We start from the raw sequence: 7500 nt of genomic DNA, 5'->3' as shown, positions 1-7500 counted from the left end.
GTCCCAGGATTCCGTGCCTTGGGAGCAGTCCATTTCCTCCACATATGAACATAAACATATGAAACATGAAAGATGCAGTGCGTGTGATGGAGCTGTTTATGAGTGGGTCGAGTGTGCCGCCCTTATTCTCCAGGACAGCCCTGAAAGGAGCTTTTACTTTTTCTCCATCGCTGAGAGGCAGAGACAGCGGATTAAATCTTCATTGTTCTCCTGTTGGACTCCTCGCTCTTCCTCTCTCCTCCAGGCTCATTTGATTGGGTGCCCTGGGGAGGAGAGATATCATGTTTAGCCTAAAACCAACATGCATCTCGCATTCTCAGTCAGGATGAGTTCTGCTGAACCAGCTCTCAGGACCTGCCCCTCTCTCCCTGTCTTTCTCCTTCTCTCCCTATCTCTGCCCCTCTCCCTCCCTCTCTATGCCTCTCTCCTTCTCTCCCTCACTCCCTCTCTCTCTGCCTCTCCCCATCTCTTTCTCTTGCTCTCTCTCAGCCTCTCTCCTTCTCTCCCTTTCTCTCTCTTTCTCTCCCTCTCTTTCTCCCCATCTCTCTCTCTGTCTCTCTCTCTCCTTCTCTCTCTCCCTCTCGCTCTCGCTCTCAGCCTCTCTCCTTCTCTCTCTCCCCATCTCTCTCTCTCTCTCTCCCTCTCTCTCTTCTGCTCCAGTGGGAAAGCCATCCCACTGTTGTGAAGAGTGCTGCTTGTTGCTCACTCGAGCGTTCTCTCTCTCTCTCTCTCTCTCTCTCTCGCTTGAGCGTTCTCTCTCTCTCTATTGCCCCAGTGTTCTCTCTCTCCCTCACTCGAGTGTTATCTCTCTCTTTCTCTCTCTCCCTCGCTCCAGTGTTTAGCGGAGGTTATGCTGGCAGGTGAAGACGTCAGCACCTGGTTCTGGGTTTGAAGGCCTCAGTTTGGCCCTTTCAGAGAAACATTTCTGTCTCTCAGAGTTCCAGCTACGCACATTCCCTGCTCTTACTCATTGTATTTATTACGTTTTTATGGTTTTAGGATATATTTTTATGGCTTTATTTATCTCCAATTAGTGCTATGTATTTATTTTGGTTATTATACTAACATCAAGATTTTATAGACTGATTGATTGGATGATTTCTGTAAATATTTTAACAGGACAGAGGCACATTTCAGCTGACAGACGGCCTAATTATTGTGCTAATTAATTACATTTAATTACATTTCCTCATTAACCTGCAGGAGACACATGTGCACCCCAGCCCCAGAGAGGAGGAGGCGCGCATGCACCCCAGTCCCAGGGAGCAGGAGGAGGCGTGCGTGCACCCCAGTCCCAGGGAGCAGGAGGAGGAGGAGGCGCGTGCGCACCCCAGTCCCAGAGAGGAGGAGGCGCGCATGCACCCCAGTCCCAGGGAGGAGGAGGAGGCGTGCGTGCACCCCAGTCCCAGGGAGCAGGAGGAGGAGGCGCGCATGCACCCCAGCCCCAGAGAGGAGGAGGCGCGCATGCACCCCAGTCCCAGGGAGGAGGAGGAGGCGTGCGTGCACCCCAGTCCCAGGGAGCAGGAGGAGGAGGCGCGCGTGCACCCCAGTCCCAGGGAGCAGGAGGAGGAGGCGCGCGTGCACCCCAGTCCCAGGGAGCAGGAGGAGGAGCGCGTGCACCCCAGTCCCAGGGAGCAGGAGGAGGAGGAGGTGCGCGTGCACCCCAGCCCCAGAGAGGAGGAGGCGCACGTGCACCCCAGTCCCAGAGAGGAGGAGGCGCGCGTGCACCCCAGTCCCAGGGAGCAGGAGGAGGCGCACGTGCACCCCAGTCCCAGAGAGGAGGAGGCGCACGTGCACCCCAGGGAGGAGGAGATGCACATGCACCCCAGGGAGGAGGAGATGCACATGCACCCCAGTCCCAGAGAGGAGGAGGCGCACGTGCACCCCAGTCACAGGGTCGGGAAGGAAGGGCCGGTCAGAGATAGAGGGAGTGCAGATGAGATTGACTGGGCTCCTCCTTCATGCAAAATTCATCCAGAACTCACCACGCCGGGAGAATGACAATGTATGGACGCCGCCTCCATAAGAATTTATTTATTTATTTATCTATCTATCTATTTATTTATTGTTTTGTAAGCAGATACAGTGATGGAAGACTGTCGAAAGGATGGGATGAAAGGTAGAATGCTCAACATTACTCTCAAACTCGCTGACCAAAAAAATGAAGCGCATTTGCATGTCACACAAATCCACTCCTTTTTCTGAGTATCTGGCAATCATACCTCTGAGTAGACGAGCGGAAAATGCTTTTATCAGAGTTTCATTCGACAGGAATCAAGCAATCAAAACGTCTTTTAGCTGAAGCTCAAGCATTTGTTTTTTTTCCGTTGTCAGAAAAATAATGTTTCTTTGGTAAAATATTGCATTGTCTTTTTTGCCAGAAGGGTGTCTTATAACAAACCCTTACAATTAGAGTCATATTTTCAGTATTCTGCAATAATTTACCAGGTCAGCAACTGCATACCATCCTCCTGTCTTTATTAACATGAGAAATAAAACCATTACATCAAGCATGTTCAAAATTTTAAGTTGAGTTGTTAATTGTTAAAATTCTCCAGAATTTTAAGGAAAAGGTGTTTTTCCACATTGTGCATGCATCAGTGCTTAAAATGGCTGCTAGTTTAAAAAAATACATTTTCAATACCAATAGGGAGTACTTAGTATTTGTTCCATTTACACACATTTTAAGATGATATACATTATGGTAGTTTGTACAATAATTTTGGCCCCTATCCCTACGTTAGAACCACACCTTAACAAGCACTGTCCCTGTAACCCCAACACTGCCAGACCAGCCCAATACAGACTGTCCCTGTAACCCCAACACTGCCAGACCAGCCCAATACAGACTGTCCCTGTACCCCAGCACTGCCAGACCAGCCCAATACAGACTGTCCCTGTAACCCCAACACTGCCAGACCAGCCCAATACAGACTGTCCCTGTAACCCCAACACTGCCAGACCAGCCCAATACAGACTGTCCCTGTAACTCCAGCACTACCAGACCAGCCCAATACAGACTGTCCCTGTAACTCCAACACTGCCAGACCAGCCCAATACAGACTGTCCCTGTAACTCCAGCACTGCCAGACCAGCCCAATACAAACAGACTGTCCCTGTAACTCCAACACTGCCAGACCAGCCCAGTGCAAATCTGGCATGTGGGGGGACCAGGTACAGAACCTCATGAGCCACTGTGAGCTTCTTCAGCGAGGTGGGGAGGGGGGGGGGGGGTGGAGGGGGGCTCATGCATAATTACACCAACAATATCCTCCTGCTCTCCTGCATATTAAGCAGATAGGCGCTGTAGCTGGGGCACTAATTGGGCTGGAAACACAGGGCTCCACTCCTCTTATTAGCTCAATTAAAGTGGAGGAGCAGGCCCCAAACCAGAGCCGAAGCCTGGCCCCCCTTCCCCCCCAGGGACGGAACACTGTGACAGTTACCGAGGCGATGAGAAACAGGCCGCTGTCAATCAAGGCCCACAGCAGCCAAAAAAAAAGGAAAGAAAAGAAAAAGAGAAACAGCCTGCCGATCTGGTCTGCTGGCTGTCCGCGAGAAACCTCCTTTATAATTCCTGTAATTAAGAGGCTATTAAGAGCAATTTGTGATTAATTCATCCTAAAGCTGTTTAATCTGCATTATAGGCAGTTTGTAATTGGACTAATCTTTTCTTTTTTTAAAGCCTGGACCCTAATTTTACACAGAATTCCCAACTATATCAGCTTTCATTTTACACAGCATTCCCAACAATATTTGTGATTTGATATCTGTGTAGCTTGTTCAGTAGCAGCTTGACATTTTAAAAATGAAACCTAGTTTAATAAGGAAGGATTAGGGTCTGGGGATTAAACTAAGGGAAGCTGCTCCACTGACAGAAAAGCAGATCTAATTAACATTTACTAAGAATAATGCAGAAGTAAACATTTACCAGCATTTACTAAAACACAATGCATTCAATTCAATCCAATCCAAATAAAAAAAATTTAAAGGTTTTTTTTTTTTTTTTTACTTAAGAACCGCTTAAAAACACCACCCTCCTGAAAATGACTAAACTGCACTCAGACAGAACCCCAGACAGATTTTACATTTAGCACAAATTTGGCCTCTCGTTTAGTTATTTAGTGAAATTGCGCGCTGCAGACTCTTTGTGAAGATAGTATAAACTATATAGTTTTTGTGACAGCAGAAAAACGTATTCAATTCTGACCAAAGTGGAAAATATGTTTTTTCCTCCATGAGATGTAAAATCTTTAGCCGATCATATAATGAGACACAATGTAGTTGCAGCAGTGTTACAGAGTTCTGCTTTCCCAGAAGGCCGCAGTGCCACCATCGGTCTCCTTGGAGACTTATCGAGGGTGAGGGCAGAAGGATTGCTAACCAGGAGCAGTGCTGTTGCAGTTTTTGCAAAAACTTAGTGTGGAATTTCCACAGCTGAACGTTCCTGTTCTGGCTCTTTCCATATGAACAGGGAGCATCGCTTCAGAGTAAAATGTTAATTTAACTCTTCAGAGAGTTTATAGGAGCCTTGGATGGGAGCAGCACAGTCTCCTCCACTGACACCATAATCGCCACACCAGCGATGTAAGAGCAGGCTATAGAATAGAATAGAATAGAAAACCCTCAAAATGAAATTAAAGAAATATAAAAATATCTTGAAATATAAAATCTGCCATGAAATGTCTCAGGAAAAAAAAAAACATAAATAACACTTTCTATTTTTTTATGAAAATGGTGTGGTTTTAAACACAGGAGGTAAAACAGTGAACCCTTTCTGGATTTTAAGCCGGTGTTAATTCACTTCCCTGTGTTTGCATTTCCTTGGAAAGAAGGGGCTTAACTCCAGAGTGCACAGTGTCTTTGCTCTGCGTCAATTAAACGCAGCCGCCCGACGCCTCCCGCCCTCTTTAACCCCCGGACCAATCGGAGTGCACTTCACACCCGAACCCGCCCTCTTTAACCCCTGGACCAATCGGAGTGCACTTCACACCCGAACCCGCCCTCCTCAGATCGGGCTCTTCCTGCTCCTGTGTGAATTTTTCATTGGACGGCATTAAATCTCATTTAATCTCTGTTTTCTGTGCTGTTAAAGGGGAGTGCAGAGCTCGGGCGAGCACTATCACACCGTTATTGATTCTGCTTAATGCCTAATGTCAGGCCTCAGGCTCCAATCACACAGAGGGTCTGCAGTGCGTGATGAAGAGGCTGAGGAGGAGGAGGAGGGGAGAGCGAGGCTCGAGTGGGGAGGAGAGGCCACCTCAGAGCCCGTTATGCCCATATATGGGCAGCGGTAACTCGCCCGCATTTTGGAAAGAGCGCCTCCTTGCACAGAGTGCTTCAGTGCCTCAGCAGCAAGGTGTGGCACAGTCTCACACCTGAGTCACACCACTTCCACTGTGTCACTGTGTGCTTTATTAGTTAGTCCTGCCCTCACCAAAGTCTTTATAATTAATCTGCTGAAACTTTGGATGAACATAATACAACATAACACAGTACACAACACAGCACAGCACACAACACAGTACAACACAGCACACAACACAGCACAGCACAACGTAGAGCAGCAGGGTAAACCTCAGCTAATGATCGCCCCGTCAGGAAACAGGAAGATTTCTGTTCCACTTTGGTTAGTAAATACATATTTGTAGGTCACTGGGAAATACGGTAATTCTGAAATATATTCAAACTGTTCAAAAGGTCAATGTTATGCTTTTAAGCCCCCGAACACAAACTTCTGTTCAAAGATTCCTCAGTTATTACAAAAGCAGAAAGCCCCCCCTCCCCCCCAGCGCACTCTTCTCCTGCGTTTGTTCCCCCACCTCACACTTTGTTCCTCTTTTCTTTTCTAATCATCTTTTGTTCCAAAAATAAAGGAATGAGGAGAAGGGGAAAAAATAATTACAGTAACTAAAGTTTCGGACCAAAAAGAAAGCAAGACATTTTTAAAAGCCTTGGAAAGAAGAAGTGGTGGTTTTTAAATAAAAAAAGAGAAAAAAAGAAGATGGAGGTCGATTTATCTCATATTGACAGGCATGGCTTCAAACGATGACCTTGGATTATAATCATCCTAATGAGGGAAATATTTTTCACTTTTAAAAGTGAAACTATAATCAAATCAGCTCCTGAAAGATCTGCTAATGAGCTTTTCCTTTGATGAAACATGGGCAGCTATCTTCTCCCGTTTTCCACAGGAGGCAAGCTTCAGCAAGGCCCCGACTCCTGCCAACTCATTAGCTGACCTGAGGAATGCCTGATTAGAATGCTTTTGATGAAAATTTCAAGGATTTTTTTACATTCAAATTTTTGTGAAGTGTGATAAATATTGCACCACTTTTATTTTGGAGGGAAGTGGGGAGGTAATTTATTAAGAAGACTTCAAAGCATTTTCTTCAATGAAGTCATGTCTGGCATTGATTTACTGTTATTATTCAGACTGAAATGTACAAATACATTTAAAAGACGGACTGGAAGGTATCTCTTTTTCTTTCTTTTTTATCCTCTCACTTACTCTTCAAATATAGAAACACCTTGTTATTTCATTCATGAATCCTTCACCTGGCTGCTGATAAGTCAACAGCCTTTTCAGGAACATTTTAGAAACGCAAAATTTTTTTGGTCTTGCGACAGCAATCATCCCGTCTTCCTGCAAAGCGAGAAACTCTGAAAAAGGAAACAGAAGCACGTGTCGCATGTCACACTAAAGTCAGACTCGCGGCTGTTCAGACATCATATGAAGCCAAACTGTCATGTTCCTCAAACTCTAATTAGTGCACATTTCAAACCACCACAAACCTCGGTTTATAGATTAATAGGTTCAGATACAGACAAGTCCTGATTGAATTCAAGTTCAAATTCAGACAGGTCCTGATTGAATTCAAGTTCAAATTCAGACAGATACTGACAGGTCCTGGCAAATCCCACAGCCGACTCAGGTGTAGACAGCCGCAGTTCTCCTCCGAAACACACGGTGTTGCCAGCTGCTTCTCGTCACACCACTGCCAAATTTGGACAGAGTAGAGTCAGGGGAAGACCTCTTTGGCATACAGTTATAAATATAAATATAAAAAGATAATTTAATACTGGGAAACTCATTATGTTGTGTTGGCATTAACAACTTGCTACAACCCTTGCCTAAAAGTTATCAAAACACTGTATAACTACATCATTACAGCATTATAGTGTCAAATTTAAACCAGTGTCTCATAATTTATTTACTGATCCTGTTAGTTGAGTTTGAAATAATAAAAAGTAAAAATCGCAGATTTGTTATTCAAACTTGAGGTGTATTGTGGTTCATTTGAATCTAGTCATTAATTACATTAGCATCCTAGCAGTCCCCTTCATTCTGAATGAGGGAACAGGGTGTTGGGCTAGAAGAAGCTTTTCAGCATTCCATAATGAAGCTGATGGAAGCTTCTCAGCGCTCTGTAATGAAGCTGATAGAAGCTTCTCAGCACTCAGTAATGAAGCTAATGGAAGCTTTTCGGCACTCTAATG

At 45.4% G+C, this 7500-nt stretch overlaps 1 long non-coding RNA gene across 1 annotated transcript in view; it reads right to left on the bottom strand.

Annotated features, from left to right (window-relative positions):
- The window catches only part of LOC118229498, an 11746-nt gene that overhangs the window by 1118 nt on the left and 3128 nt on the right, over nucleotides 1-7500 (bottom strand). Inside the window, exons 3-5 of the long non-coding RNA XR_004765685.1 lie at nucleotides 6796-6998; nucleotides 6512-6663; nucleotides 1-263 (exon numbers count right to left, since the gene is read on the bottom strand). The exon at nucleotides 1-263 is cut by the window's left edge and continues 1118 nt beyond it. This is a non-coding gene — a long non-coding RNA (uncharacterized LOC118229498). The remainder of the gene's footprint in view (nucleotides 264-6511; nucleotides 6664-6795; nucleotides 6999-7500) is intronic.

The sequence above is a fragment of the Anguilla anguilla genome, chromosome 6 (assembly GCF_013347855.1).
Source record: "Anguilla anguilla isolate fAngAng1 chromosome 6, fAngAng1.pri, whole genome shotgun sequence".
In the NCBI taxonomy this organism is placed as follows: Eukaryota; Metazoa; Chordata; class Actinopteri; order Anguilliformes; family Anguillidae; genus Anguilla; species Anguilla anguilla.
Note: the sequence above shows the minus strand (reverse complement) of the source record. Positions and strands in the feature narration are given on the sequence as shown.